Here is a 24027-nt window from a genome sequence, read left to right on the forward strand (position 1 = left end):
TCATCCTCTATGCCATTGAAAGTATTGATGAAAGAGCACTTCTTTAAAGTATGCTCTGCCATTATCTCTGGAACTTTCTTCGAAGTTGTTCATACCCACTGTATCAGTTTTGACACTGACACTTTCTTGATTTATTCAGAAAGTGAATGGCATGTTTACAGATAACTCATTCTTAAGGTAGTTCTTAACATGCTTTGTTCAGTGCACCTTACAGGATTGTAGTTGCCCAGGCATGCCATTAAGAATGACAGCCCATTTTTTGCATATTTAATGAATGTCAACAGAAGCCTATATGCTGTCTAGAGAACAGAGGTTTTATGATAAAATCACTTGTTAGAAGCAACTCTATTTCATGTAATAAAGTATGGAAAAATACAACTTGAAGATGGTGAAATGCAAGTTCATTTTTAACTACTACATAGTATTCCATTTTAAAATCTATAACATCTCTCTGTCTACTCTTGGATGTTGTTTTCTTTCTTGCTATTCTCTTTCATTTGAGAAACCTTTGTATTTTCATAAATTGTGTCATCATAATGTTTAAAACTGGTAACTTGTGAGGTTTTTGTAAAATAGGTATAACAATTCAAATATGTTAAACTTTAATATGTGATTACAATAAATAACGAATGACAGTGTAGTTGTTAGGTGAAAATTGCAGTCTCCTCTCTTTAAACATGCTATTATCACCATCAATTATTTAAATACTGTACTGTATATCTCACTTATAACTGTAAACCAGATTTTCAAAATTTACATTGATAACAGATGATTGTGGGCAACAAATATTTCAGATTTGGCTTTGACATTTTTAAACTTAAATATAAATATGGATTTGTTAAATATTAATCAGTATATTATTTAAAGGGCTTATATTAGTAGTTTGATATTGCAAGGCACTATATTGGGTAATATGAGAAATATAAAGATAGAACTAACATGAACTAAAAAGTTGCTCAGCCTTCTCATTATGGCCCTTTATCAGAGTAATGCCCTGTCTCTCACTCGTCACCTCAGATTTGGGGGTGCACTTGCAGGGCATGTGCCAGGCACAGCAGGACCCCCCCCCCCCCCCCCACTTCTAAGAGGGCACTTTGTGCAGAGCTGCACATGCTTCTCTGGAGCACCGCAGGGGGAGCTCCTGAGCTTTAAAGTCTCCTGGATAGGCAGAAGGGCCTCGAGGAGAGAAAGACATTACCTCTTCTTGAAATGTTTTCTGCTCATTTGGAAGTTAAACATGCTAATGCCTTTCCAGTATTGCTGAACCCTATGGAAATAAGTAAGAGTGTAGTCAGATTTTTTTTGCCCATCTAGTTTACATTTTCTTTTGTTTCTGATTTCTTTATCATCTTTGATCTATGAAAAAGATCTTTATTGTAGTGAAAGTGAAAGTTGCTCAGTTTTGTCTGGCTCTTTGCAATCCCATGGACTGTAGCCTGCCAGACTCCTCTTCAAAAAACAACAAATTCACTTTATCACAAAATCATATATGGAACATAAGTATACATCAGTAGACTCTATAATCTTGTCATATATTACACAGGCTGGAAATACTGGATGTTTTCTGATTTTTTTAACATTTCATACATGATACATATGGAATGTCTGTCACTAAAATAAGAGCTGTATCACATACTGTTCTTTTGGCTGGAGCATAAAAATAAAGCCCTACTGCATGAAATTGAAATGAATGAAAATTGTCTTAAAATGATCATGGTGTACCAGAATGAAAAAAGTCCATATTTCAAACTATGCAGAAATAAATACAATAATGAACAGCTAAGTATAATTTGGAAAATGAAATACACAAACACTTCCTGAGTTGTCCGTGTATCTCTTTGTGCATTTTAATGAATCCTACTAAATTTGTACTTTTCAGTCTCTGATGTGTTTACACGATTCATAGGTTGCCAATGTGATTTTCATGAAAATCAGAATGCCTTGGTACTTTACTGACTTAATTGTTCAATAACATAATGTGTCATCTTGCTAAAACATTTATAAACACACTTAAAAGTGCTGCGAAAATTGAGGCTCCTATGTACACTGATGCCACCCGCTGCTCCGTGTACCTGGCTCTGGGGGTTGCAGGGTCTTCATTCATTCAGCACTCATGCTTTTAATATAGATCATTTCTCATATCTGGTTTTGATTTTTTTTTTTTCATGACTGTAATTCTAACTGCTGTGCTCTTAGAATGAAGTGACATAGTCATCTGTTTCAGTGGTAGTCCCCTTGAAGGTGGGTTGTTCATGTTCCTTGTCAGGGCTATTATGATCAGAATGACACAAAATAAAAAATGCTTTTTATTGCAGATAAACCTCTGCTCTACATTGTATACTTATGCCTGTGGTAATCTGTGTGGTTTCCCTGTGGTAATCCATTTTTCTGATAATAAGAGTTTCAACGCTCTGTTGAGGAGGATCCTTAATCACTCTTAGATTTGCTGTGTGTAGCCGTGATGCTGCCATTGACCTTGGCTGGAATGAATGGAACACTCGTCATAATCTGTCACAGGCTGTGTGCCATTCTGACCAGAATACAAAATATATGTTATTAGGCTAGGAATGTACTCCTGTAAGAAAAAATGGTGGCATGCAAAATGCAACGAAATCCAAATTAGAACAATGATAGTGACATCTAAGAGTTAGACGGTTCTGGGTTCTGTACATAGCAGCATTTGACATCTCACTTTAATCACTATAATAGCTCTTTTGAGGTAATTCTTAGCATTTTCTCTTTGTAAAGATGAAGAGGTGGTGCTCCAGAGAGTGTATAACTTTACACTCTGGGATCACATGGCTGTGCAGTTTGGTATCTGGCAATACCATATAGAAAATTTTTACGCATTAACTTTTAGCAGACTGATTTTTGCTTCTGTGTCCATATTACAGGAATACTAAATATGAAATTAAATTAGCATAGTAATTATGAACACTGGTAGTACTTTAATAAATTAAGTAGCAGATTTTATATACAGCTTTCCATTTAACAAGGCTTTGAAGCCCAGAATGTTCCACATGTAGAAGAGTTTGCCCCAAATCACGTGACTGTTAAGTTTCAAAGCCAGGACTTAAACCCCGTTCCTCAGGATCCAAATTGCATGCCTTTTTTTTTTGTACCTAACATTAATCTAAAAGTTTATGACAATTTTGCTGGTTTAAATACTTCATTAGTCACTAATATTGTAAGTTGCTTTTTTAATGTAGCATTTCTAATAGCCAAATATCGAAATATAGAACACTAAAGATTAATCCTGTTAAGAACTTGTGAATTGACATTAGAAAGAAAAACCAGGGGTTTCCCTGGGGCTCATTGGTAAAGAATCCACTTGCCAGTGCAGGGGACACGGGTTCGATCCCTGGTCCAGGAACGGCCCACGTGGCTCCGACCAACTCAGCCCGTTCGCGCAGCCGCTGGGCCCGCGCCCGAGAGCCTGGCCTCCGCAGGGGAAGGCGCTGCCGTGAGGAGCACGCCCAGCGACTGCTGGAGGAGAGCGGCCCGCTTACAGCAGCGGAAGAAAGCAAGCCGTGCCAAGGCCCCGAGCAGCCAAAAGTAAATACGTTTTAAGAAGATATTAACAAAGCAGAACTGCTAGTAAATCTCATTTCTTGATTCCTTAATGGGTGAAGCTCTTTGAAATTGAAGTTTTCAGTGTTTTAGACAGGTTCATCCCTTCCTGATGCTTAGCGTTCATCCTCTCTCTCTCTCTCTCTCTCGCTTTCTCTTCCCTCAGCAAAGCATTTAGCCTTTGTGTGTGTTCCTGAGACTTTTTTGGAAGTCACAGGTAATCAAATTCCATGACCTCTTTGACCTATTTGTTTTAAAGATTTCTGATTAGTGGGGATATTAGTGTCTTTTGATAAGAACTGTCTCACTGAACCTTAACTGTACAGTTTTTCTTTTTGTCAGATTCCTACAGGTACCTACAGACAGAAGACAACTGCACTTTTTTCTTTCCAAAAGGATAAGCAGGCCACTAGGGAAAAAACCTGAATACTGTTCAGAATAGACAGATGGTACTTAAGTAGGAGAGATGAGTCACGCCAGAAAAGGCAGGATAGGAACAAAGTCCCAGAGAAAGTTGGAGTGAATTTGAGTGATTTTAGTAAAGTTTAGAAAAGATCAACAAAAAGCTTTGGTTAATAAGTAGAAAATACAACTTTCATATTAGATTTTACATGAAATCTTGCATAATTTAGATTTCATATATTGTTTTGAATTTTAATATTGTTAATGGTGATGGAAAGAATTACTAGATATTAATAAAAGTTATTTGCAAGCATATATAGTATTTACTATGACAGTTATATTATTTTAACTATTTTGTCAAGATATATTTACATTCTATTTTGTATTTTAATACTTTATAAGGTGATAAAAATTAGGATTAGATTCTTATGTAATAGTTTGTCTTTCAAATACTATAGCATTTACTAACCTGACTGCTACAGAAGATGTAATATCCAAAAATTGGCCACCTCATATTAAAAAACAAATTAAAAATTGCATTTTAACCTTTTTATTGCCAAAAACACCCCATAAATATAGAGAAATAGATAATTATCAGCACTCCAGGAGCCTCCTGCCTTTCTTTTCCCAATCATATTCCTTTCCTTTCTATGCTAATCAACTTCCTTACTTTCCTTTGTAATTTTACCGTTTGCATTTCTAAATAATATAGTTTAGTTTTGCCTGTTTTGAATTTTATATAAAAAATTATGCAGTAATACTGTTTTGGTTTTTTCTCTTGCTCAAATTAAGTTGTTAAGATGTATTCATGTTTTGGGTATTGTTGTAGCTATTTATTTTCATTGCTGTATAGTACTCTATTGTAAACATAAACCACAATTTATTTTTCTGTTCTGCTGTTCCTGGAAAGATGGGTTGCTTCCAAGTTTTGGCTATTACGAATAATGATGCTCTGAACATCTTGTTTTGTAACCCAGTATACGTGAGTTTCTCTAGGGTGGATGATCAGAAGTGGAATTGATGCTCATAGGGGATGCATAATTTCACTTTATTAGATAATGCTCAGCTTTTTTCCCAAAGATATTATATCTACTGAAAGCACCACTGATACTGTATGAGAGTCTAAATTGCTTCATGAGTTTGACAAACGACAGTATTTTGATTTAGTGCCTTAGTTATCTTAATTTGCATTCTTATAATTACAAATCACACTGAGCACTGTCTCATCAGTTTTCGCCTGTTCAGATTTTCTCTTTATGTCGCTTCTGTTCAGGCCTTTGGCCCAGTTTTCTGTTACTTTGGCTGTCTTTTTCATGCTGATTTATGAAAATACTCTTACGTATTTTGGTTTCAGGCTCTTCGTCTCCCTTTTCCTTATAGCAGAGCATAGGACAGAGGGTTTGTCTGCTCTGACTTCATTAGGAAGTGCAGGCCTAGAGAGAAGGCGTGAGGAACAGGACGAGTGGCACAGAAGAGGAGGGCAGGAAAGACAGGAAGCGTCGCTGAGCAGGCTGCCCCGTGTGCAGCGGCCTGCTGCATCGCAGGGGCTTGTCCGCAAGAGCGGGAAATGCCTCTCAGGATCTTCCAGTGCAGGAGAGAAAAGGGAAGAGAGTTACCTGCTAGCTGTTGTTTCCTGCTGGCTAAAGGCCCACCCAAAGGGTGTTAACTCACCCACACTCCTGGGTTCACACACGTGGTGCTGAGTGGCACCCGCTAGTGCCGTGGGAAAGCTCATGGTGGCTGCAGAGGCTGCAACACAGGTATGAGGTAAGCTATCCGGGTTTCACAGGGACTTTACTTTTTGAGAATACCAGACATCCTCCTCAGTAGCCCCTTAAGGTAATGACCTGTCACAATCTCTAGAAGACTTGAGGCAGGAGGGATAGTGAGGCAAGTAGTAATCTCCGTTGTTGCAGGTAATCCCAACACTGCAGTTTATGTGCACTGTAGATTTCTCTCAGCGTCAGTTCTAGACTTTTTCTTACTCTTTGGACAACAATTCAGCCGGTCTTGGTTGCTTGCCTGGTGGATAGTTTCATATTTCTTAGAGATCTAAACCTTTGTTTTTGATGCTTATATAGCTGTTGCACTTGCCCATTCACCATTATCACAGACGCACCATGAGATGCCAGCAAGTCACCCCTACTGTGCAGCAGAAACTGTAGCTCCTCTTGATGATTAAGGTTGATTACCCCTGATAATGTAGTAACTCATTTGTCTGTCGAGCTTCAAGTATGAGGAACATTGCAGTATCTCCTGAGAAGGTAGTGTCTTCCTAGGAGCCTAACCCTGGCAGAGTGTAAGCTTGTGTGAACAGGAAGTACAGATTCTACAGTGGCCACTGGGAGTATTGATGAGAAAAGTCAACCCCACCTCTCCCCTTGAATTCCCAGACTTGTGCGTTCCAAACCAGTGCAATGCTATATATATACCATTGGTTCAATATCTAAACCTTGGTCGGGCTTCCCTTGTGTCTCAACTGGTAAAGAATCTGACTGCAATGCTGGAGACCCTGATTCGATCCTTGGGTTGGGACAATCCCCTGGAGAAGGAAAGGACTACCCACTCCAGTATTCTGACCTGGAGAATTCCATGGACATGGAGTCGCAAAGAGTGGGACACGACTGAGGGATTTTCACTTTCACTTTCACTTTGGAGAATAGACATTCCTCAGTTCAGTTCAGTTCAGTCACTCAGTCACGTCCAACTCCTTGCGACCCCATGAATTGCAGCACGCCAGGCCTCCCTGTCCATCACCAACTCCCGGAGTTCACCCAGACTCACGTCCATGGAGTCAGTGATGCCATCCAGCCATCTCATCCTCTGTCGTCCCCTTCTCCTCCTGCCCCCAATCCCTCCCAGCATCAGAGTCTTTTCCAATGAGTCAACTCTTCACATGAGGTGGCCAAAGTACTGGACTTTCAGCTTTAGCATCATTCCTTCCAAAGAAATCCCAGGGCTGATCTCCTTCAGAATGGACTGGTTGGATCTCCTTGCAGTCCAAAGGACTCTCAAGAGTCTTCTCCAACACCACAGTTCAAAAGCATCAATTCTTCGGCACTCAGCCTTCTTCACAGTCCAACTCTCACATCCATACATGACTACTGGAAAAACCATAGCCTTGACTAGACTGACCTTTTTTGGCAAAGTAATGTCTCTGCTTTTCCGTATGCTATCTAGGTTGTCATAACTTTCCTTCCAAGGAGTAAGCGTCTTTTAATTTCATGGCTGCAGTCACCATCTGCAGTGATTTTGGAGCCCCGACACTGTTTCCACTGTTTCCCCATCTATTTCCCATGAAGTGATGGGACCAGATGCCATGATCTTCGTTTTCTGAATGTTGAGTTTAAAGCCAACTTTTTCACTCTCCTCTTTCACTTTCATCAAGAGGCTTTTTAGTTCCTCTTCACTTTCTGCCATAAGGGTGGTGTCATCTGCATATCTGAGGTTATTGGTATTTCTGCCAGCAATCTTGATTCCAGTTTGTGCTTCTTCCAGCCAAGCATTTCTAATGATGCGCTCTGCATATAAGTTAAATAAGCAGGGTGTCAATATACAGCCTTGACATACTCCTTTTCCTATTTGGAACCAGTCTGCTGTTCATGTCCAGTTCTAACTGTTGCTTCCTGACCTGCATATAGGTTTCTCAAGAGGCAGGTCAGGTGGTCTGGTATTCCCATCTCTTTCAGAATTTTCCACAGTTTATTGTGATGCACACAGTCAAAGGCTTTGGCATAGTCAATAAAGCAGAAATAGATGTTTTTCTGGAAGTCTCTTGCTTTTTCCATGATCCAGCAGATGTTGGCAACTTGATCTCTGGTTCCTCTGCATTTTCTATAACCAGCTTGAACCTCAGGAAGTTCACAGTTCACATATTGCTGAAGTCTGGCTTGGAGAATTCTGAGCATGACTTTACTAGCGTGTGAGATGAGTGCAATTGTCAACTTCATGGAATTTTCCCTGAGCTGGTAGTTAAAATAATTTAATAACTTGTCATTTTGTTGTGTTTTTAAGCCACCTGCTTTTCATCTTTGAAGTAAGACCAGTGATTTTCATGATCCTGCCCCTATTTTCCACCAGCATGAACATTTTGTACCTCTTGTCGTAAAATGGTCCCCAGACAGACGTCAGAGCCTGAGGCCAAATTCTTATGAGGTGTCATTTAGAGGATTAAACCCCAGGCTTCAATTAGAGGATTAAACCCCAGGCTTTAGGAGTGAGGGAAAAGAGAAGTCAACTAGAAGATGGAGGAGAGCTGATATGAAGATGCTTTATTTTGCTGGCGAGCACTGAATGTGACGGGTTGCCCGATTCCATGCGATTATCCCATGAGAAGCCTTATAAACGCTTCTCAGGACTCTACCTCGGAGGCAAGGATGAGGGGCGAGCACAGAGGAAGGATTTGCCCACTGGCTGTTGAGTTGGTCACAGAGGACCGTTAAGGAGTGTTACTGGCCCGAGCCTGTGGGTCGCACACCCCTGAGTGCCGGGTGAGGCAGTGTGGTGTCAGGAGGGAAGCCCCACGGCAGGAGACGGGAGAGACACTGTGCAGACGTTAGGTAAGATGCCGAGAGTCCTCTGCTATTGATCTTAGGCCCTAAAATCACACTTCTCTCTGAGATTTATATAAAGGGGAGTATCTAAAACTTGAGGAACCACACATACAGAGTTGGATTCTGTCATGAGACTTGGGCTTATAGTCCAAATGTCATTTAAATTTGGAAAATGCCACATAGCTCCTTATGTTTAGAGTTCTAAGGAAAGAATCTCAGAACCCATGTTTTTGTGGTTTATATATACATGAGATTGAAAGTTATAAGTGAAGTAAGCTCAGTTTTTTTAAAGAATCACTTATCTTTATGTCAAATCATCTAATGTTAATATGCATTGGATTTAATGATTGAATGTAGGAGCAGTGTTCATTATGTGGCCAAAAAATGCGAGTTTGTAAAATACTGTTAACAGTGGTCCAGTGCTTAAGTTATTTTCTTCTTTATGTTTGTTTATTCTTTGTATATTAAATAAGAAATATATTTGTGATCAGAAGAAATATAATGCACGTTTTAAAATGACAATGGCAAAGGGCTAAGAAACGACTGATGTTTTCCTGTGTAAAAATCAATTTCTTTCTTGATATCTGTAGACACACACTGTCACTTTTCTTTAAAGTTAACCAAAGCAAGTAGAAATTCCTGCTCAATCATGTCTTTGCAGCACCCGTCTCCTTGGTGCCTTATAGTATCTGAAGGCTCGATTACTATCTTTAAACTTGTACATAACGTTTTTTTCAAGGTATTTTCATTATCTGCCTTTGAAGTGATACTTATTAATTGTTTGAGATCTTGGGTTTCTCTTGAAAATATGCTATTTTATAAACATTACACAAAACGTGTCTTACAGTAACTTTCAGTTGCTTAAGAAAAGAAGATAAAAAGCCACAATGGGTATATATTTATGTTTCTAATGTCCTGCATCATAATATGTGGTTGGCAGGCGAACAAAGGAAATGCACATTTCAGTGAATTTTAATTTCCATCACACCATAAATGCATAAGCTATGTCATGCTAACACTGCGTGGGTACAATCAGTCAGTCTTACAGTAACGCCAGAGACAATGTCTTCTCATAATTCTCTCCATGATGTCACCCTCAAAGGTTATGGTGTGTGTAAAATAGATTGATTTTCAGTAAACTCCTATATCTGTATCACATTTGAATTTATCTACGTTCCTCTAAGAGTTACGTTTTCAAACTATACAGTATCAGCCACAGATTATTATAGAAAAAAAACACTCCTGTATAAGACAGGTATGTATGGTGTGTAAAATAAGGACATGTGTAGCAAGAGCTTACCAGTAAACGGTTTTAGGTTGGATGAGTTGGCAGAGCAAGGACATGATTACTGTGGAAGTCAGTAGAACTGATGTTCAGAGGAATATACCCAGTGATTTCTCCTGTTTAAAAAGCAGTAAAAGAGACACCATTGCCACTGGCATTTCGTCTTTCCTGCCACAATGTGTATGAAGAAATATGTGCCACACACTGTTCTGGACCCTTAGAGTCAGAGGACCAAGTTGCCAGTCCTTGATAACTGACACACACGTTCAGTTCCTTGTTGAATGGGCTTCCCTGGGAAAATATTCATTTCAAGGTTTATAGACTTTTTAAACTCAAGTTTATATGTAAATTTAAATTTCAGAAGGAAAATAGCCATACTTACGGAAGATTAGGTTATATTTGGTATCCTTGTGTTCTTGTAGCTTTTAAAAATGACTTGCTTTCTTAAAAATGGTGGAAAGTTTATTCACTGGTTTGTATTTGTCTACTTGTTCAGTAACCTGTTCATTCACTAATGTATTCAAACAAATACACATAGAGAGCTCACAGTTATGAATGAATGGAAATGGTGGTCTCTTAACATTCTTACAGTGGAAAGTTAAGGACTATATAAATGATTTGTGAGCTTTTAAAACCACAAACCTCATAACCTTAAGCATGGTACTCATAATCCATAAATTTGGGGGGAAAATCACCCCTAATTCCATCACATTTACCTTTGCATAATACCTTCTAGTTATTTTATACATACATGCGTGTGTAATTTTAAATAGCTGCATTAGGGCATGTATATTTTTTACATTCTTTTTTTATTTAACATTTATGTGATATGTGTAATCAGAAGGAGCAACGTAAAAGACTCAAGACTGCACGTTCTCTCTTTCATTTTTCATCCTGTGGTTTTCTGAGTCATGATTGAGATATATATTGCTCAGGAAAAAAAGCATGATGGTGATAATCGTAAGAATACTAGCACTATCTAAGCTACAGGAACAGAAAAATTGGTGCGCATTGTTCTATATTATGTTGCAAATGGAGCCAATTCCCAGTATATTGGAGAGAATCCAGTGAGGGCTTAGAAGAGCATCTGAAGCCCTGTGGCAGAATCCCTTGGTGCTTGAGTTCCATGTGCCCAACCTCCTTTTTTAAAAAGCAGGTTGCATTCTTCATAAGAAAATTCTAAAAAGTTGAGCTATTATTATTGTAACTAATTATGAAATTGCTGCAGATGCTGCTAAGTTCTGTTCAATGTATGAAGCTGTTATATTTTTCACTTTAAATTCAAGGTAATAAAAGGCTGAATGTCATACAGCTCTGATGTCTATTACAGGGAAATAACTCATCATATAAAGCTTTAGGAGGCAAATTTCACTTTAGAAATTTATGACTTTAAAAGCCTATGCAGATCTAAATTGTGAATTAAAAATATATTGCCAGCTGCTTGTTTTAGTAGGGCTTATTTGCAGTTGTTCTGACTTTTAGACTTAACTCTTTATAATAATTCTCCAAAATTGGCTTTCCCCTTTTATCCTTTTATTTAAGACTTTAAAGTAGTAAAAGAACCCAGCGGCAAGGGGAGAGGGGTTCTCAAATCTGACTTACATATCTTAAAAGCATAACAGTTTTCCGTGTCCCTTCACACTCAGCAGATTTTTCATTTACCATTTAGATGTGCCACCGTGCTCTCTTCCCAATCTGACATTCATTGTCTGTACTCTGTTACTCTAAAACTGTAAGTGAAGCATGTTGAATTCTGGCTTAAGTTTAAGAACTCTAAACTTAGGTACAACGGTGTCTCCTTTAGCCTCCAGCTTGGTGCATCATGGTGGTGTGCAAGCTGAAATCACCTCAGGTACATATCTGTAAAAGTTCTACCATAAGAAGGCAGACATTTAGGTACTGGGTTAGCCAAAAAGTTTGATCTTCCCATAACATCTTCTGGAAAACCTCAACGAACTTTTTGGCCAACCCAATACTTAGTAAAGCTGTTGTGGAATTATGGCTCATTAAAAATATAGGAAAGAATATTCTACTCTGTAATTCCAAAGTATATCTTGGAAATTACTTGCTGGGAGAAAGCTACAATATTTTAAAATATTCAGCAGCTGGGCTTCTCCTCCTTCTCGCAACTGTTGTCTGGGAAACAGAAGGAGCAGGAAATGAAAAAGGAACCAAGACAACTCACACCAGCAACTTTTTTTTCCTGTTGGTCAAACTGTTTTAAAAAAAATGAGGTTGAAGCGTACAACTAAAATTAGGGTTTTTAAATAAACGGTGAGTTCTTTTCTGTTACTGATTTTTATTTACTGTGTAGTTGACCATAGTAACTTCCTTCAAATAAGAGTTGTTTCTTGTATTATTTTTATTGTATCCACTGTGAAAAGAGTCCTACTATCTGGTTAATTAGCACATCCAGCACTTCATATATTTATCTTTGTGCGTGTGTGTATGACAACATTTAAGTTCTACTCTCTCAGCAGATGTCAATTAAATGCAGTGTTAACTACAGTGGGCTTCCCGGGTGGTGCTAGTGGTAAAGAACCCACTGCCAACGCAGGAGCTTTAGGAGGCATGGGTTTGATACCTGGGTTAGGAAGATCCCCTGGAGGAGGACATGGCAATCCATTCTAGTGTTCTTGCCTGGAGAAACTCATGGATAGAGGGGCCTGGTGAACTATAAAGAATTGGACACTACTGAAGTGGTTTAGCACGCACACAGGAACTGTAGTCACCATGTTTTGCGTTAGCTTCTCAGACCTGATTCATCTTACAGCTGGAAGTTTGTACCCATTTAGCAGCCTCTCCCTTTTTCCCCAGGCTCCAGCCCTCTTCACTGTCTGTTTCTATGAGTTTGATTTTTTTTTAAGTTTTTTGATTCCACATATAAATGATGCTGTGCATTATCTGTTTTCTCTGTCTGGCTTATTTTTACTTTTAATTGTTTCATTGATTAATAATATAATACTAAATGAAGGTAGGCCCTCAAAGCTGTTTTTATTTGGCAAGATAACACATATTTTCTTTTAGGAAATTCACTTGCTAAAAACACAAGCAAGTAACAAGACCCGTGCCTTCCTCCAGAAAATTAGCAGCTTTTTTGGCACCCTCTCAAACTCCCACCTCCACCCCTGGGGATATGGCAGATATCAATACATATTCATTGACCGTGCTAGAGAAAGAAGCATCTGGCAGCTCAACACAAGCCTCCTCTGAAAGAAGTCAAGCCTCGCCTTCAGGAAACGCAAGGGGATATTTAAGTCTAGTGAAGACAGTTCTGTTAATATCACTCCCACGTTCTAGCCCTCAGGAAAATACGAAAGTTTCCATGGTGGCCTTTATATATACAGAAGTCCTAATCAGGAATTCCTGGTTCAGCAAATCTTTTAACAGGGAAAGATAATTAACTAATCTTTGCTGTCAGTTGCTTTTTTTCATTTATTTAAATTTGCATTTGCATTCTGTGATTGTTTTATCAAATGAGTATCTTCCAAGATAAACTTACATCTTGTTTATAAGACTACTCTATATATTAGCATCTCCTTCATGTGTCACAGCCTTGTCATGGTGAAGGGGCTTGTGTAACTCAGTGAAGCTATGAGCCATGCTCTGGAGGGCCACCCAAGATGGAGGGGTCATAGTGAAGAGTTCTGACAAAACGTGGTCCTCTGGAGGAGGGAATGGCAACCCACTCCAGTATACTTGACTGGAGAACCGTTTGAGCAATATGAAAAGACAGAAAGATATGACACTGGAAGATGAGCCTCCTGGGTCAGAAGGTGTACAGTATGCTACTGGGGAAGAATGTGGAAACAGCACCAAAAAGAATGGAGCGACTGGGCCAAAGCAGAAAAGATGCTGAGTTGTGGATGTGTTTGTTGGTGACAGTAAAGTCTGATGCTATAAAGAACAAAATTGCATAAAAACCTGGGATGTTAGGTCCATTAATCAAGGTAAATTGGATATAGTGAAGCAGGAGACGACTAGATGGGACATCGACATCTTAGGATTCAGCGAACTAAAATGGATGGGAATGGGCGAATTTAATTCAGATGACCATTATATCTACTACTGTGGGCAAGAAGCCCTAAGAAGAATTGGAGTAGCCCTCATAGTCAACGAAAGAGTCCGAAATGCAGTACTTGGGTGCAATCCCCAAAACAACAGAATAACTTTGGTTTGTTTCCAAGGCAAACCATTCAGCATCACAGTAATCCAAGTCTATGCCACAACCACTAATGCCAAAGAAGCTGAAGTTGACTAGTTCTATGAGGACATATATGACCTTCTAGAACTAACACACAAAAAAGATGTTCTGATCATCATACAGGACTGGAATGCAAAAGTAGGTAGTCAGGAGATACCCAGAGTAACAGGCAAGTTTGACCTTGGAGTACAAAATGAAGCAAGGAAAAGGCTAACAAGAGTCTTTCCAAGAGAACACCCTGGTCATAACAAGCACCCTTTTCCAACAACCCAAGAGAAGACTCTATACATGGACATCACCAGATGTTCAATGCCGAAAGCAGATTGATTATATTCTTTGCAGCCAAAGATGCAGAAGCTCTATACAGTCAGCAAAAACAAGACTGGGAGCTGACTGTGCCACGGATCATGAGCTCCTTATTGCAAAATTCAGGTTTAAATTGAAGCAGGTAGGGAAAACCACTAGACCATTCAGATATGACCTCAATCAAATCCCTTACGATTATACTGTGGAAGTGATGAATAGATTCAGGGGATTAGATCTAGTAGACAGAGTGCCTGAAGAACTATGGACAGAGCTTCATAACATTATACAGGAGGCAGTGACCAAAACCATCCCAAAGAAAAAGAAATGCAGGAAGGCAAAGTGGTTGTCTGAGGAGGCTTTATGAATAGCTGTGGAAAGAAAAGAAGGAAGAGGCAAGGGAGAGAGGGAAGATGATATGCCCAACTGAATGCAGAGTTCCAGAGAATACCAAGGAGAGATATGAAGGCCTTCTTAAATGAACAATGCAAAGAAATATAGGGAAAAAAAAGAAGGGGAAGGACTAGAGATCTCTTCAAGAAAGTTGGGAGATATCAAGGGAGTACTTCATGCAAAGATAGGCACAATAAAGGACAGAAATGATAAGGACTTAATAGAAGCAGAAGAGACTAAGAAGAGGTGGCAAGAATACACAAAAGAACTATACAAAAAAGATCTTAATGACCTGGATAACCATGATGGTGTGGTCACTCACCTAGAACCAGACAAGCTAGTGGAGGTAATGAAATTCCAGTTGAGCTATTTAAAATCCTAAAAGATGATGCTGTTAAAATGCTGTATTCAGTAAGTCAACAAATTTGGAAAACTCAGCAGTGGCCACAGGACTGGAAAAGGTCAGTTTGCATTCCAGTCCCAAAGAAGGACGATGCCAGAGAATGTTCAAACTACTGCACAGTTGCACTCATTCACACGCCAGCAGTGTTATGCTGTGAATCGTTCAAGCTGGGTTTCAGCAGTATGTGAACCAAGAGCTTCCAGATGTACAAGCTGGGTTTAGAAAAGGCAGAGGAACCAGAGATCAAATTGCCAATGTTCGTTGGATCATGGAAAAAGCAAGGGAGTCCCTGAAAAACATTTACTTCTGCTTCATTGACTATGCTAAAGCCTTTGAGTGTTTGAATCACAACAAACTGTGAAGAATTCTTAAAGATATGGGAGTACCAAATCACCTTATCTGTCTCCTGAGAAACTAGTATGCAGGACAAGAAGCAACAGAACTGGACATGGAACAGTGGACTAGGTAAAAATTGGGAAAGGAGTAGGACAAAACTGGATATTGTCACCCTACTTATTTAACTTACATGCAGAGTACATCATGCAAAATGCTAGACTGGATGAAGCACAAGCTGGAATCAAGATTGCTGGGAGAAATATCAATATCCTCAGGTATGCAGATGATACTATTCTAATGGCGGAAAGCGAAAGGGAACTAAAGAGTCTCTTGATGACAGTGAAAGAAGAGAGTGAAAAAGCTGGCTTAAAACAGCATTCAAAAAATTAAGATCATGGCATCCGGTCCCATCACTTCAGGACAAATAAATGGGGGAAGAAGTGGAAGTAGTGATGAATTTTATTTTCTTGGGCTCCAAAATCACTGCAGACAATGACTGCAGCCATGAAATTAAAAGACAGACACTAGCTCCTTGGAAGGAAAGCTATGACAAATCTAGACATCACGTTAAAAAGCAGAGACATCACTTTGCTGACAAAGGTGCATATAGTCAAAGCTACGGTTTTTCCAGTAGTCATGTCCAGATGTTAGAGTTGGACCATAAAGATACATGAGCACCCAAGAATTGGTGTCTTCAAAATGTGGTACTGGAGAAAACTCTTGAGGGTTCCTTAGCCTGCAAGGAGATCAAACCAATCAGTCATAAAGGGTGTCAACCCTAAATATTCATTTGTAAGGACTGATGTTAAAGGTGAAGCTGGAATACTTTGGCCACCTGATAAAAGAGCCAACTCACTGCAGAAGACCCTGATGCTGGGAATGACTGAGGGCAAGTGGAGAAGTGGGCAACAAAGGATGAGGTGGTTGGACAGCATCACTGACTGGATGGACGTGAATTTGGGTAAACTCCACGAGATAGTGAAGGACAGGGAGGCCTGGCATGCTGTGGTTCTTGGGGTCGCAAAGAGTCAGACACGACTGAGTGACTGAAAAACAACAATAAATTAGCATGTATAGACAAATAACCTGTGGCTTGAAAGAAATTGATCTAGGGTGAAAATATATCAGTAGTCAAGTAGTAGAATTTTGAACAAAACAGAACAACATTCAAAATTTTGGCTTTGTTCTGTGACTTTTACAGCCTTTGGGAGATGCTGTTGTGTGACCGACCCAGTCTCTGCAGGACCAAGCATTTCTGACTCTGTCCCATCAGTTCCGGTCCTGTCCATGGTACCGAAAAGGTGATCAGTCATCAGTCCTGAAACAGTATGTGACTATAGACACATGTATGGCATAAATCAAGAAATAGGTTATTGGAGGCAGAATTGGATTTGATTAGAGCCTTTTTTACATTATAAAAGGAAAACTCTTCCTGTTCATAATTACTTAGAATTGGCAAAAATGCCACATTCAGTAGCTTTGCGTGGTGGAGTTTCAATTTTTCTCTCAAGCTTCTTTAAGGTACAAAAGACTCAAGACACTTTTTTGACTAAACGGCACAGCAGAATTTCAATTTCTTAAAGATTTCCTAGATTAGAATCCTATTGTAAAAATGAGTTCTTTCTAGAAGAACTTTAGAATTTAACTTTCATCGGTAAAACATCCTCTTCTTTTTTCATATTCAAGCCTTTGTGGATACCATGCAATTAATTTTCAAATGATCATGAAGGCAGTTTAACAGCTCATTCGTATTTTCTAAACTCTCTCCTGGTAGTGTCTCCAGATGAATGAAGTACAGTGCTCTCCATAGCACCTAAGGAAGGAGTGTTGCTTAATATTATTCAAAGTGCTCTGAAATGAGAGCATTTACAATCATGAAATAATGTCTATTTCAACATCTTTTATTTTAAAAATTCTTTATTGACCATTTAAAAATTTTATGGGTACATTCTAAATAAAGATAATAGAACCTATTGCTCAGTCGTGTCCGACTCTTTGCGACCCCGTGGACTATAGCCTATCAGGCTCCTCCATCCATGGGATTTTCCAGGCAAGCGTGTTGGAGTGGGTTGCCATTTCCTTCTCCAGGGAATCTTCCCAACCCAGGAATCAAACCTGGGTCTCCTGCATTGCAGGCAGACGCTTTACCATCTGAGCCACCAGGGAAGCCTTAGGGAAGCCCTATGATATCCTGCTGCCTTCCGATATATAGGATATCTGTCATATTTGCATTACCAAAACAAAACATTTTCCTTTTAAACCTTCAGATAGCTGTCTATCTGTGATGAAAAATAAAAATTTCTGTTCCTTAAAATTGCTCTGTAAAACAGGATATATCTTATACATATCTGTGTGTCTTATAGAACAGTAATGATATCAGATGTGTTTCCTTGTGTTACAGTTTCCTTATTTGCCCAGTGGAGATGATGCAGGTCCCTACCAAGATAACTAGGCTATTGCAAACATCAAGGAGATAAATTATGGACACATTTGTAGAGATAAATAAAGCATTATCCAAAATGCCCTTATGCTAATAGCAGCTACTAGGGATTAAGTTAGATCCCTTTGGGTGAAGAATACAGAACTTCCTCTACTGTAGCTAGGTGATAAGACCTAAAGATAATAAATATAATAAATATATAATAAAATATAATAAAGATAATATAATAAGCATACATTATCAAATTGAATCCTATGTAAATCAAGAATAGTATAAGGAAATAGTTTGCAGTAAGATCAGTGTACTTTTTATTGAAATGCAATTAATGTACAATACACTTAATTGAGATTGCTTTGAGATCACTCACCTAGAGCCAGACATCCTGGAATATGAAGTCAAGTGGGCCTTAGAAAGCATCACTACGAACAAAGCTAGTGGAGGTGATGGAATTCCAGTTGAGCGATTTCACATCCTGAAAGATGATGCTATGAAAGTGCTGCACTCAATATGCCAGCAAATTTGGAAAACTCAGCAGTGGCTACAGGACTGAAAAGGTCAGTTTTCATTCTGATCCCATAGAAAGGCAATTCCAAAGAATGCTCAAACTACCGCACAATTGCACTCATCTCACATGCTAGTAAAGTAACGCTCAAAATTCTCCAAGCCAGGCTTCAGCAATATGTGAACCCTGAACTTCCTGAGGTTCAAGCTGGTTTTAGAAAAGGCAGAGGAACCAGAGACCAAATTGCCAACATCCACTGGATCATGGAAAAAGCAAGAGAGTTCCAGAAAAGCATCTATTTCAGCTTTATTGACTATGCCAAAGCCTTTGACTGTGTGGATCACAATAAACTGTGGAAAATTCTGAAAGAGATGGGAATACCAGACCACCTGACCTGCCTCTTGAGAAACCTATATGCAGGTCAGGAAGCAACAGTTAGAACTGGACATGGGACAACAGATTGGTTCCAAATAGGAAAAGGAGTACGTCAAGGCTGAATATTGTCACCCTGCTTATTTAACCTATATGCAGAGTACATCATGAGAAATGCTGGGCTGGAAGAAGCACAAGCTGGAATCAAGATTGCCGGGAGAAATATCAATAACCTCAGATATGCAGATGACAGAAAGTGAAGAGGAACCAAAAAGCTGCTTGATCAAAGTGAAAGTGGAGAGTGAAAAAGTTGGCTTAAAGCTCAACATTCAGAAAACTAAGATCATGGCATCTGGTCCCATCACTTCATGGGAAATAGATGGGGAAACAGTGGAAACAGTGTCAGGCTTTATTTTTCGGGGCTCCAAAATCACTGCAGATGGTGACTGCAGCCATGAAATTAAAAGACACTTACTCTTTGGAAGGAAAGTTATGACCAATCTAGATAGCATATTCAAAAGCAGAGACATTACTTTGCCAACAAAGGTCGTCTAGTCAAGGCTATGGTTTTTCCTGTGGTCATGTATGGATGTGAGAGTTGGACTGTGAAGAAGGCTGAGCACTGAAGAATTGATGCTTTTGAACTGTGGTGTTGGAGAAGACTCTTGAGAGTCCCTTGGACTGCAAGGAGGTCCAACCAGTCCATTCTAAAGGAGATCAGCCCTGGGATTTCTTTGGAAGGAATGATGCTAAAGCTGAAACTCTAATACTTTGGCCACCTCATGCGAAGAGTTGACTTATTGGAAAAGCCTCTGATGCTGGGAGGGATTGGGGGCAGGAGGAGAAGGGGACGACAGAGGATGAGATGGCTGGATGGCATCACTGACTCGATGGATGTGAGTCTGAGTGAACTCCGGGAATTGGTGATGGGCAGGGAGTCCTGGCGTGCTGTGATTCATGGGGTCACAAAGAGTCAGAGACGACTGAGCGACTGCACTGAACTGAACTGATATTTTTTGCGGAGTTGTAAGTGTAGCTAGGGAACTCAGCTATGATCATACTCTGTCCAGTGAGGGAATTTCATTATCTTTCTTCTCTCATCTGTCATCTTTTACTCAGGTCTGAGTTTCGCAGGTGGGACACTGTCCATGAGAGCAGAGGGGCATGAGGGACAGCAAACAGGAGGCCCGAGGCCCAGGAATGGAAGCAGAGTTGACCTAAGGGTTAGTATGAACAGGTTAAAAAAAGTGCACGTTGTGGTCAAGGTTAAAAAAACAAACAAGGATTTAGTTAAGAAAATGCTTCCAAGAGAGAACTCTAAAACAAGACCATGATGAGAATTAGAAAATAAAGGTCAAAGTGGGTAGGTAGAACGTTCTGGAGCCAGCTGGAATCAATGAGAAGACAGGACTGCAGAATGAAGTTCAAAACTCAGTGAAAGGCAAGATTGTGCTCGAGTCCCCCTTTGACCCTGTGCCATTTCCTTAAGCTTTGCAAGTGTGGTGGCTGAAGGGAGGAACAACTTAAAAATATTTGGCACTTCTTCCTCTGTGTTCCCTGATGGCTCAGAGGATAAAGCATCTGCCTGCCATGCAGGCAATCCCTGGGTTGGGAAGATCCCCTGGAGAAGGAAATGGCACCCCACTCCAAGTATTCTTGCCTGGAGAATCCCATGGACGGAGGAGCCTGGTAGGCTACATACAGTCCACAGGGTCGCAAAGAGTCGGACACAACTGAGCAAGTTCACATTTCCTGCTTTTTAAACCTCCATTTAATTCTCATCCCTCTACAAATGCTTTTTCTCTCTATAGTACTCCCAGAAAACCACTGTCACTAAAATCAGTGCTGACTTTCTAAGTAGCTGGTCCAAGGAACAAATGTTAGTCCTGACATTTAATATTATTGATCCTTTACTCCTCCTAAGTGACCAAATGTGTGTGTGTGTGTTTATACCATAGTTTGGAAAGAGGAGAGAAAAATTATACTGTTGATTGTGTAGAGATTTGTGGCCAAATTTTTCTCATCACCCCAGCTAATCGTTTAGGCCATGGTCGAAAGGGTTCCACGTTTTGCTGCTGTCATTCGTTTTGTGTAGCTCCTGTGTTCCGTCTACCAGCAATGTTTTAGCATAGGACAAAGGAGGCTCTAGGTTTGAGTTGAAGAAAAGTACTGTTAACACTGGTGGCTCAAACAGTAAACAATCTGTCTGAAATGCAGGAGTCTCAGGTTCCATCTCTGCGTCAGGAAGGTCCCCTGGAGAAGGGAATGGCACCCCATTCCAGTATTCTTGCCTGGAGAATCCCATGGACATAGGAGCCTGGAGGGCTACAGTACATGGGGTTGCAAAGAGTCAGACATGACTGAGTGACTTTCACTCACTTGCTCACTTGCCATCTTAAAAAGAAGTTTGAAATATGGCTCTATCTTGCCATAGAGAAGGAAATGGCAGCTCATTCCAGTGTTCTTGTCTGCAAAATCCATGGACGGAGGAGTCTGGTAGGCTAAAGCCCATGGGGTTGCAAAGAGTCAGACACAACTGAGTGACTAACACTTTGCTTTATGGAAAATAACATTTAAATAAAAAATAGATTTTTTTTTTACTATTTTTGTTTACTGTACAAATTAAGCATTGAAATAAATGTGCAAGTGACTTTTTCCTTTATTTAACATGAAATCATTGAGTGCCTAATGAATGCAAGCAGCCACGTTAGGCGGTAAGAGGTTTGTACCGGGGACTGGGAGAATGAAGAGGAAGGAAATGCTTTGGGAGAAACACTGGAGTTTGTGTGTTTGTGTGAGGCTGTAGGAGGAGGTGGAAATTTGAGCGATGACTTTGAGGGTGGGTGAAACTTAAAAAGGTGGAAGGAAAGGAGAAGGTGTTCTGGGCAGCAGCGTAATTCCAGACGTGAACTGGATAATGAACCTGTCTTCTAAGCGTGAGTGTCTGATTGTGCAGTTCGCTGAAAAGAATAAAAGGACTTGGCTGTAAGGGCAACACGCCGAGCGACAGTAGTGAGTCTGAGTCCCCTTCCCATTCCGGCTGTGCTGTCGTCCAGGTGTGCAGCGCCTAAGCACTTGAAGTGTGGCTGGTCTGACTGGAGATGTGCTTTAAGTGTAAAATACATGCTAGATATTTAAGACCTAGCATAAGAACAAAAAAGAATGTAAGGTATCACGGTAATTTTGTATTGGTTACATGTTGAAATGAATTTTGGATAAATTCAATTTATATTGGATATAAACTTGGATACATTGACTATTGAAAATATTATTAAAATTAATTGTAACCTGTTCCTTTTTACCTAAGAAATGTGGCTGCTGGGAATTTTAAATTACATATGTAGTTAGCATTCAGAGAGAGCAGTTTTTGCTTCTGTTGGACAGTGCTGTTCTAAATACTATAAAACAGGAGAATGTGGAAATAAATGACTTCTGCAATATGATTACTCCCCATGTACATGTATTAATATTTTTAAAAGCCTTCTTTGACTCCTACTCACATGCTTTATATGTGATAGCGAACAGGATTTTCTTTTTGGTTGCCTAGTTTATTTGTACAGTCTTATGAAGTTGGATCTATGCTGAACAGACTTGAGGGTTCCACCCATGGAGCAAGCCTACACACCGCCCCAAGCTCTACCCAGGAGACAGCTAGAGTTGGGCTTATGCTTAGGCCCTTTTTGCACCTTCTCATTTTCATCACTCTCTTCACCTAAAGGCTAAAGAGAATGAGGAAAGAGATTGAGCAATGAGACCAAGTTTGAGACGATTAAGTTAACTGAAGTCACAGAAACGTCTGTGCTGGTGTCTGCTAAATTGTCTGTGAATGTCTCCATCGTGGGATTGCTTTGCTTGTAAGATTTGTAAAACAAGGTAGAGTTGCTGCCGTTAATACAGGTGAAAAATACAGGAGCGAGAGAGCTCATGTGGACTGGTTGCAAAAGAAGATGCTTCCATTCTTTCTTCCTGAACATCTGAAACGTTGCCTTGTCTGGGAACATGACTCTTCACTTTGCCTAGTTGTTTGAATTATTTTGAGGTTCTATAATTTTCTTTTTGAAGAAAGCATCTAGTGATGTGTATTGTTTTAGTAAAAATGAAGTCATTGATGAAGTGTAGATCACCCTTGCAGTGTGGTAATAGTCTTTTTGTCCAGGCGTTCTTCACAAAGGAAAGAATTACATAAAATGTCTTATTTTCTCCTTTTGTTGAAATATTTAATTTACCATCTGCTTCTTAGCCATTGATACTATAGTGGTAGATATCATAGACAAATTGCTGAAGAAAAGAATGTAATTGACTTTTTTACTGAACCAGTGGGTGGGATTTTTTTTTTTTCCAGTATTTTAAGGAAACTGCCAAACTTGCATGCATCACTTTAAGGAGTTGACTCGTTTAAACTTTTGCAACCTCTTTTAAATAACCTTGAGAGATGTCGTGAAAAAATACGGGATTGTAAATGTTGGAATCAAGGGAAAATTAGGTTACTTTAACATGACCTTTTAACGTGTCATAAGAACTCTCCTGTCAAAAATTTGAACTGCATTTCACATTAGATTTAGTTGAATGTGTTTGCATCAAAATTACCAGTTAACTTTCAAGGGAGGAAAGCCTCTTGGGAGCCAAAATGGATTAAAAACGTCTTTGTCCTTGTGTTCAGGAACTCAGTGACCATAATTTTAAAATTTTATTTACCATTGGGAAAATTTGCAAATTTGTGGTTTGAACTGACTCCTAATCAAAATCCACCTACTGAAAAAGGATTTGATGCAGCTAATTATGTTTTTAACCAACCCCCTTCAAATACCTTGAGAGGGTACGAGCTCTCCTCCTTCACCCAGCCAGGCTGTCTGTTTGCTTCTACCTGTCTCAGGCAAAACCCCTGCCTAGCAGTAACTGAAAAGATTATTTACTGGGAATGACAACAAAGACTTTTTCTGAGAGTAATTCATCTCATTCTATAGAATGATTTACATACATGCTTACACAGTAAAACAGTCACAATGAGTAAGAATTAACAAAGAGTGGCTCTGGTAGTACATGTTGATCTATTTCCATTTGGATGTTAATGAAACTCTTACTAGAGTGGTGAAGGAACTATAAGCCCTGATTTTATTCCACTTATATCTGGGATTAGAATGACCTTAATTATTGTTTTTAAGTGTAACCTATTTATTAAAAGAATATGTTACCTTAAAAGCCTAGGATTTTAAACTCCAAATATGTAGAATTATAAGAAAGGAGGTAAAAATAAGGATTGCAGA

At 39.5% G+C, this 24027-nt stretch overlaps 1 protein-coding gene and 1 non-coding gene across 6 annotated transcripts in view; one reads left to right on the plus strand and one right to left on the minus strand.

Annotated features, from left to right (window-relative positions):
• Nucleotides 1-24027, plus strand: part of CAMK4 (calcium/calmodulin dependent protein kinase IV) — a 255441-nt gene that overhangs the window by 58404 nt on the left and 173010 nt on the right. The window lies entirely within an intron of this gene.
• On the minus strand, nt 17544-17615 carry TRNAC-GCA (transfer RNA cysteine (anticodon GCA)). Its single transcript has one exon. It is a non-coding gene; the product is annotated as a tRNA-Cys (tRNA).

The sequence above is a fragment of the Bos indicus genome, chromosome 7 (assembly GCF_029378745.1).
Source record: "Bos indicus isolate NIAB-ARS_2022 breed Sahiwal x Tharparkar chromosome 7, NIAB-ARS_B.indTharparkar_mat_pri_1.0, whole genome shotgun sequence".
Lineage (NCBI taxonomy): Eukaryota > Metazoa > Chordata > Mammalia > Artiodactyla > Bovidae > Bos > Bos indicus.